At 39.1% G+C, this 9,959-nt stretch overlaps 1 pseudogene; it reads right to left on the bottom strand.

Annotated features, from left to right (window-relative positions):
- Positions 1-8,238: 8,238 nt before the first annotated feature.
- LOC112607754 lies at positions 8,239-9,142 on the bottom strand (annotated as a pseudogene).
- Between the last annotated feature and the right edge of the window lie 817 nt (positions 9,143-9,959).

Here is a 9,959-nt window from a genome sequence, read left to right as displayed (position 1 = left end):
AAAAGCGACCAATCCCTGGGTTTCCTCCAGCCTTCTTTGGGTAGCTAGCTTTGTTCTGTTCTAGGTGGTGCTCACTAGGATGTGTGCTTCATGAGAGCAGGACAAGGACTGTCTTCTTCATTGCTGTTTTTTAGTACTTGATACAATACCTGACACATAGTAGGTGCTAAGTGAATATTGTTTAATGAACGACAACATTTATCCCAGCACAATCCATCTGTCTTACACATTTTCTACCAATCATAATGTAGGTCTGGTGACAGCAGATTCAAAAGGAGTGACAATAAAGTAGTAGCATTTACATTTTTAAAAAAAATCAGTTAACTCACTGCCTTGCACTTGAAAGCAATTCCAAAGAAAAGGATTCTAATGTTCCTCTCAAAAATGGGAAAGTCACTTTTAAGGTGACTGGAGTTAGGTTAATTTTTTAAAAGATGGTAGAGTTTAATTTTTATTATTATTGCATCTAACAAATGTCATGTCTATTAACATGACTAGAAACACAATGCTAACACCATTGAAATGAAGGTTTCATTTGTAGTATTATTAATTATCACTCTTAATTCTGTGGAAAGTTTCAAGTCAATCTTAGTAGACAGATGTCAATCTCAATAGTTGCCTTTTGGGAATAGATCTCTCTCATGGTAGTTGGTTTCTCAAAAATAAAACAAAGCAAAATGAAAATGTTTGACATAGTATATTTATCCATAAACAAAATCCTGGACTAGAAAGCAAATTCTTGCTATTGTGAGAAAGTTTTAATTAAGGATTCGTTTATCCTTGGAATAACCACCTTGCACTATTCATTACAAAATAAAATAATATTATTGAGATAAAAGAATGACTCATTAATATTTAGAGATTAATGTTTCTATCCATACTACAGAATATAAAATTAATTTCCTTGGTAAGATTTTACTATATTTAGATTACGGTAGAGATAAAATGATACAACATACCATCCAATGTTGAGATTGTAACTGTTTGTCCAATGTACACTACATCCACATAGAAGGATTGTGATTCTGATGCTTTCTGTAAACTAATCCTTTGAAGAGAAACATTTGTCCCAGTGTACTTTGTTCTTATGAGATCCAGAATGTCTATGCAAGTGTAAGTCCAGCTGAAATATGGTTGATTAATTTGTTGTATAGATCAGTGGTAATGTTTAAGCAAATATACTTTAAAAAGCATTAAAATTTTATAGAGTAAAATATTTTTTTTCCCACAAGAAGACCATCAAGGGAGCTTTATTAGCGCAGACAAGCAGCCATAACAAGGCACAGCAGGCAGAAACTTACAGTGGCAGTAAAAGATTGAGCATTTTTTTTTAAATTTATTTATTATTATTATACTGTAAGTTGTAGGGTACATGTGCATAACGTGCAGGTTTGTTACATATGTATACTTGTGCCTTGTTGGTGTGCTGCACCCATCAACTCGTCATTTACATCAGGTATAACTCCCAATGCAATCCCTCCCCCCGCCCCCCTCCCCATGATAGGCCCCGGTGTGTGATGTTCCCCTTCCCGAGTCCAAGTGATCTCATTGTTCAGTTCCAAAAAGAAATGCAAAGTTCATCAATTGGGGCCTAGGTAAACAATGTGCATTAATTCATACAACATGCATTTATATATAGAGAGATTCCATATAAATATACATTATATATATGTACAAGTAATTTCATATATATGTTGTATATAACTGAGTTACAGAAGAGTAAATGCAATATGACTGGAAGCAAGGAAAGCAGAGAGAACAGTGTTTTCATGTTTCAGTTAATACAATTCTGCAAATTCTATATTCCTGTCCAATGTTTATCTCTCACATATTTCATCTTACTGCATTGGCTAGGCCCTCACTAGAATTGTAATTACTGGTAGTCAAAGCAAACATCCATGTGTTGCTTCTTATTTGAATGACAATGTTTCTAAAAAATTCAGCATCGTTACATTTGCTGTATATTTATGGCAGACCCCTTCATAGTTATTTCTAGTGTGTCTAATCATGAAAGGATGTTGCATTTTAGCAAATGTCTTCCCAGTGTCCATTGAATGATTTTCTCCTTTGATCTGTAAATACAGTGAGTTACATTGATAGTTACATTGATTCCCAAACTTGAATTTATTAGAGAAATCCACTTGATCAAGATATATTATTCTTTTAATGTACCACTGGATTCAATTATCTAGTACTTTTTACAGTTTTTTGCCTCTGTAGTCAAAAGTGCCTGTAATTTTATTTTGTCTTGATACTGGGAATAAATTTGCCTTATAAAATAAAAAAAAAAAAAAAAAAGAAGACATTCATACAGCCAACAGACACATGAAAAAATGCTCATCATCACTGGCCATCAGAGAAATGCCAATCAAAACCACAATGAGATACCATCTCACACCAGTTAGAATGGCAATCATTAAAAAGTCAGGAAACAACAGGTGCTGGAGAGGATGTGGAGAAATAGGAACACTTTTACACTGTTGGTGGGATTATAAACTAGTTCAACCATTGTGGAAAACACTGTGGCAATTCCTCAAGGATCTAGAACTAGAAATACCATTTGACCCTGCCATCCCATTACTGGGGATATACCCAAAGGATTATAAATCATGCTGCTATAAAGACACATGCACACGTATGTTTATTGCGGCACTATTCACAATAGCAAAGACTTGGAATCAACCCAAATGCCCATCAGTGACAGACTGGAATAAGAAAATGTGGCACATATACACCATGGAATACTATGCAGCCATAAAAAAGGATGAGTTCATGTCCTTTGTAGGGGTATGGGTGCAGCTGGAAACCATCATTCTCAGCAGACTATTGCAAGAACAGAAAACTAAACACTGCATATTCTCACTCATAGGTAGGAACTGAACAATGAGATCACTTGGACACAGGAAGGGAAACATCACACACCGTGGCCTATTGTGGGGAGGGGGGAGGGGGGAGGGATAGCATTAGGAGATATACCTAATGTAAATGACGAGTTAATGGGTGCAGCATACCAACATGGCACATGTATACATATGTAAAAACCTGCATGTTGTGCACAGGTATCTTAGAATTTAAAGTAATAATAATAATAATAATAATAATAATAATAATGAAAAAGATGTTTATACTCTTCCCTAAAGTGAAATTCAAAAAAAAAAAAAAAAGAAACAAGTATAAAGTCAGGCATTAGAATTGGAAAGAATAGCAGTCTGGAACCATTTAGCATTAGGGCAAATAAGCTGCATAATTCAGTGGCAATTAGAGGTAACATTATATAAGAGGACAGTGCAATATAGTGAATTGTAGTATATTGATGATCTTATGTTATCAAGAGAAAGGTCAAATTATGTTCTGTTTTCTGTTTAAGAAGAATAGGAAGTGTGAGATATTTTAAAGAAAATCACAAATAGAGAAATTTCTAAAAATTTTGATAATTGAAGAAATAAACTCTACTTATATAAAAAAATCTTATTCCTAAATGGTGATACATAAAATTACGATTGAATTACAGATGGTCCCCAACTTAGGATAGTTTGACTTATAATTTTTCCACTTTTTTAATGGGACCCAAATCCACTAGAGTTTAAGAAGCATCCGGACTTTTAATTTTTTTACTTTACAATGGGTTTATCTGGCTATTAAGTGTATTTTCAACTTATTATATTCTCTACTTAAACAATGGGTTTATCAAGACATAGCCCACATCATAAGTCAGGAAAACTAGTGCAGTTGATACGGTTCGGCTCCATGTCCCCACCCAAATCTCACCTTGAATTTTAATAATCCCCACATGTCATGAGAGAGACCTGTGGAAGGTAACTGAATCATGGGGGTGGGTTTTTCCCTTGCTGTTCTCATGATAGTGACAAGTCTCAGGAGATCTGATGATTTCATAAAGGGGAGTTGCCCTGCACATGTTCTCTTGCCTGCTGCCATGTAAAACGTGACTGTGCTCCACCTTTGCCTTCCACCATGATTTTGAGGCCTCCCCAGCTGTGTGGAACTGTGAGTCACTTTCCTTTATAAATTATCCACTCTCAGGTATGTCTTTATTAGCCATCTCAGGTATGCCTTTATTACAATAGGATCGGCAAATCCTTCAAAAATCCTCTAGTCCTACTCCTAAACATTTTCCAGGTAAGGAATCAGAAGCCCAGAGGGGTTAAGTGACTTGTCCAAAGTCACACAGATAATTAGTTGGGAGAGTCTAGTGAAATGAGGGAATGGACAGATAATAACTAAGGCTAAAGCTAGAAGCTGAGGTGTGATGGTTTGGCATTCCACAATGAAGAGCTTGAAACTTATCATGTGAGCTAGTTTTTCATGGTGCATCCCATCAGCTAAAAAGAATTACATAAGCAAACATAATGTATGCTCATTACATATATCTACTACTATCATTAGCTAATATCTCAAGGCATAGATTACACTGCTTCAGAGGTTCTTTGTTAATGATTAAAATAATCTTCTTGATAATTTCCATTTCTTTTTTGGCTGACTCTTTCTCAGATCTAATTAGGTCATTCATTATTGTTTCTGCCCCATAATGTGGCTGAGAAAGAGGTTGTGCCAAAAGAAGGCAAAGTTCCAGCTCCGCCATTGTCTTATTATTGCTTTGTAAGTCACTTACCCATTTTTCTGGGAGTTCTTTTGGTTAAAATTGGATGATGTAATCTGTAAGCCCAGTTAAGCAGGTTCACAAGGGCACTGCTGTCTACTGCTCTGTGTTACGGAATTCCCTCTCTTTTCATTGGTAACCTCAACTACAGACATGACACATGGACGGAATACAGGTACCATTATCACTCCTTGTATTAAGTGATAATTTCTTAATTCTTTAGAATCATTTGTGTGTGCATATGTGTGCTTCCTAATGTCTCTCCTATAACCTATCTGGTCTTCTTGTGCATTCTCATTGGAGGGCATTGTCATGGGTGATGGATGAAGCACCATGGAAGACTTTATGATTTAAAGGATAAAAATGTCACCGATATCCACCTCAAAGAAGGACTTCCAATACTGGAGGTAGGGAAACCAGTTAGGTAGCTTTGGCAAAGGTCAAATCGAGAAATGATTAGGCTGGGGATGAAGAAGACAGTGACCGCAGAAATGAAAAGAAAACATATATTCTGGAAACACTGAGGAAGGGAAGATGGCAGGTCTCATGAATTTGGGTGTGAGAGGAAAAGGGAAAAAAAATAAACTGTGGCTCCAAGTTCTCTTCCATAAAGGATCGAGTTATCAAATAAACAGTGACAGCAACACTAGCAAAGGTATCTGTAACCGGCTGTGTGGTTAACACAGGAACTTTCAAAGCTTTCAAGGCTTTTACATTCCCTCTCCTTTTTTAGAATTCATCCATTTATTATCTCTGATAATAAAGTCAATGCAAACTCAGAGAAGCTTATTCCTCACATTTACATGAGAAGCAGACCAAAACCCCCTCTTTGCACCATCAATCAGAGCAAACTAGCTTCTTCCACCCCCACCCCAACCCTTTAGAGAGATTTAAACCATGAGACACAATCAAATGAACAGATGAGCCTCTCAATCAGTATCAGTATCTTAACTGCCACAGACACAACCAGCCATGGTGATGCATTATACATTTTTCGTGTTGTGTGTGTCTGCCTGGTTTGTCAGAACTCAAATTTCTTTTGCACTTAAACTGCTGTCATCCCAATAATGTTATTCATTGTTAGCAATGACTCCCTGTGCTATATCACAAACACAGGACATGATGCATACAGTTCCAGGAAGAAACTGGCAGGATAATATCTTCTATCCTGTGAGCAATTACCTACTTTCCCTTTATTTTCTTTCATTTCTTTCCCTGTGAAACACAATGTGCACAGTTAACATACAGTTGTGCTGAGTTATGACACTTTGGATATTTTCATCTTAGGAATGTTAAATGCTGGCACTCAACCTTATAAATCCAGTTCTGCTATATCAAAGTGAGAAGAGAATGGGGAAGCAGTATATTTATTTAGGAGTTATATTAAATTATATCATATTATATAGTATGGTTTAATATTATATTTTCAATAAAGAATTATATTAATTGCGAAATAGAAACAAGATGTAACATCTCTCCCCTTAGATGAAGCATAAAACTACTAGGATTGACACAGTCCTAGACAAGAGTTCCCCGACAAGGGGGAACAAAGACTGTTCTCCCTCTCCGATAATTTTGCAACCACATAAAATATGACTTTCACTCTCTTAGAAGTATGAAGAAACAGTCTTTTATTTGCTTCACCTCTAGCTGTGAAGTCGAGTGATTCATCTAAATTATTGAGATAATACAAATGTGACATTTATTTGTGTCACATCTGTATCTATTGCACATGTATATCTATTGGGCAGAGTTTAAAAATTAAGATTTGCATATGCCTGTGACCTCCTATTCCTATGTTTTCCATACTTGATATGAAGCCTCAGGGCACCAGCTGGGGCAGTGCTCTGTTCTGCAGTTTTCCACACATGGTCTCCTAGAATTCCACTCTTGAAGTGGGACAGAAGTATCCAGAAGTTGATTTTGGCCCGTGGTCCAGTAAAGAAGGTCGCTACCTTGGATTATTATCATCCTGACACCCCCAATAGAAAGGTCAGGTAATGAAAGATGGTAGTTCAAAATAACAGAAGACAAGGTAACGTAAGAATGATGCTACCAGAAACATTGTGGCAAAGATTCGATCCATACCAGTGTTTTTCAAACTTTACTGAGCATTAGACTCACCCAGAAAACTTTTCATAATGCAGATTCCTGGACCCCATCCCCAGAGTTTCTGATTCAATAGGTCCAATATGGGGCCCTAGAATTTGTTCCAACAATCTCAAGGCATTGCTGATTCTGCCAGCCTTGAACAGCACTTTGAGTAGCACTGATCTGTGCAATCCTGGATACCTGATTAGCAAGAAAAATGAGTCCCAAAGAAAGATCTTCCATTCTTTAAGGACAGGTATCAGGTGAAGAAAATCTTTTCCTGAGACCAACCAGTGCAAATGTGTGTGGGAGGTGAAATATGCAGCTTCACGTTGCCAAAAGAATGGTATCTAGTAGATTGCATCAATGACCCAACTCTTCAGCCCTCTCTGTATCTACCTGTTTTACCATGTGATTTAGCAACTCCTCCTCCTAAAAGGATGAAGCACATTTCCCTACCCTTTGGCTTTGGGTTTGACCATGTGGCTTACCTTTACCAAATAAACGTTAGCAATTGCATTGTGACCAAAGACTTGAAAAGCCCTGCATGACTGGCCTTCTCTCTTGTGCCCCTGCTACGACATGACCCTCTGACCCACTGGATCCAGTAAGAGGATGAGAGACTTGGGCAACAGGATCTAACTGCCCATGCTGAGCCCAGCTTGTATCAGCCAGTCCCCACCAGACTCCCAGAACTCCCAGACATCTGAATGAGTTTGGCCAAGAGCAACAGAGCCACCCAGCCAAGCTCGGCTTCATTATCAACCCTGAACTGGACCTGCATATCTGTAAGAATAAATACTTGTGGTTTGAGCTACTGAGTTTGACATGGTTCTCATGCAGCACATTTCATGACAACAGCAAACCTGTACGTAGTGTCCATCTGGTTGCCCTTAGTGGCTAGAATTTGGAGAACAGCTGGAGGCATCTACAGCCATGCAGAAGTGAATCTGAAAAGACTTGTGAGGTTGATAGGCTCCATTCTTGTAGTTACACAACAGGAGGCTTTAGGAATTGAAAATCAGTTTTGGGGCAGTCCTAGGCCCGCTTCTGTGACTTTTAGATTGTAAAACTGAGGTTCAAAGAAAATGAGTGGTCTTATCTATGGTAACACAGTATCAACAACAAGCTGGAATCAGGTTTCCAACTTCGAAACTTGAGCTTCACTTGCAGACTTTGTGGCTTTTCCTCTGCAGTTTGAAATAAAATTTAAGCCTTAAAAATAAAAAAAAATAAAAAAAACTGCCAAAGTAGCTACTCAGTGTGTTCCCACTCCCCTTACTTTCCTCAAACCCATGAAACAATCACTATGAGGATCATCAACAGCTGAGGCCCATATTTTTAGACTACTAAATTACACATACAGTTGGTAGTAATTGTGATCAAAAAGAACAAAAATAATTCCTTTCAAAGAAAACAAATAAATTATATCATCAGGTGAGTTGTATTTGTTTATAAGCGATGAAACCATATGCAATATGTTTTGTTAATTTCTTTCTTTTCTTTTCTTTGTTTTTAACCAGCTTAATTCACTTTATTTTTCTTGTATAAAAACCCTGTGTTATAGCCACAGTTGGAGCCTGGATCTTTCCTGCACATAAACTCTGGGGTGGGTCTTGGTAAGGTAGTCACTGAATTCCTGATAGGGAGACTTGGTGAACACAGTCTCCTTCCAGAGGTCGGGAGTAAGGTAGCTGTCCGTCTTTGAGATGGTATCAAAGGCGGCCTTGGCAAAGTTGCCCAGGGCAGAGGTGCAGCCCCTGGCTGAGGGGTAGCAGTCATCGATACCAGCCATCAGCAGCAGCTTCTTGGGCACGGGGGCCAAGATGATGCCAGTGCCCCTGGGCACACCAGCACAGAGCCACAGCGGTCTGTCACCTTGCAAGGGACAGCGTGGGGCTTGCCGATCTTGTTCCTCCAGTAGCCTCTGCGCACGGGAACAATGGAGAGCTTGGCTAGGTTAGTGGCCCCGCAGATGGCAGAGGCCACCACCTTGGAGCACTTAACACCCAGACCAATGTGGCCACTGTAGTCCCCTGATGGCAATAAATGCCTTGAACCTGGTGCGCTGGCCTGCACGGATCTGCTTCTGCACCAGCATAATCTTCAAAATCTCATCCTTGAGAGAGGCTCCCAGGAAAAAGTCAATGATCTCAGACTCCTTGATGGGCAGGGAGAAGAGACAGATCTCCTCCAGGGACTTCAGCTTCATGTCCTTGTGACCACGTGGCCCAGCTTGGTGACGGGCATCCACTCCTTGCCTCGGGCCTTGCCTCCGCGAACTCCACAGCCTCCGCCCCAGCCCCGACCACGGCCACAACCCTGGCCCCGGATGCCACAAAGTCTCCACGGAAGCCACCGCGGTTATCCCCCCATCCCAGGGCTCCTGGGTCCCCTGCTCCGCCCACCCGTTGCAGCTGCATCATCTGCCATTTTGTGTTTTCTCAGAGAAAAAACGTTAATTTCTTTCTTATTTGCACTCTCTGTTTTTCAAAACAATTTAAAATAAACTACTGTGTATTATTTTTATAAGAATCATTTTTTTTAAAAACTGGGGGTTGGTTGGTTTTTGTTTCTGTTTTCCTTGAGAAATGTGGAATAAAAGGCTCCAGTTCTTTTAGGCTGATTTATGACCCATTTTTCACACCATTCAGTAGCTGACTAATATTGCCCTCTCAGAAGGTCCTTAAACACACAGGACTTAGTTGGCCATTAATTGACAATTTTTAGACACATTAATCTCCAAACATTAATGTAACTGAGATCATAAAAATGTCTGTTACCAACAGATGCAAGGTGTAGTAGAAAGATCATGAATATAGAATTAGAAGGCCTAAAGCCTTCACTTAATAATAAGTAATTATAACTATCATTTTTAAGAATATACTACAGAGGTGATACTGTGCAAAGCACTTTTTTTTTTTTTTTTTTTTGAGACAGGGCCTCACTCTGTGATCCAGGCTGGAGTGCAGTGGCACAATCATAGCTTACTTCAGCCTCAAACACCTCAGCCTCCTGAGTAGCTGGCAGTAGAGGCATGTACCACCATGCCTTGCTAATTTTATTTTTTTATGGATGGGGGAGGGGGTCTCACTATGTTGCCCAGGCTGGCCTTGAACTCCTGACCTCAAGCAATCTTCCCAGCTTGGCCTCCCAAAGCACTGAGACTACAGGCATGATCCACCACTCACAGCCAGCATTTTTCATATATTATATAAAAACACTTCTTTGCCCTCCCATTCACATTATA

Source organism: Theropithecus gelada, chromosome 15 (assembly GCF_003255815.1).
Source record: "Theropithecus gelada isolate Dixy chromosome 15, Tgel_1.0, whole genome shotgun sequence".
NCBI classification, from domain to species: domain Eukaryota; kingdom Metazoa; phylum Chordata; class Mammalia; order Primates; family Cercopithecidae; genus Theropithecus; species Theropithecus gelada.
The sequence above is the reverse complement of the archived record's forward strand: the minus strand, read 5'-3'. Positions and strand labels throughout refer to the sequence as shown.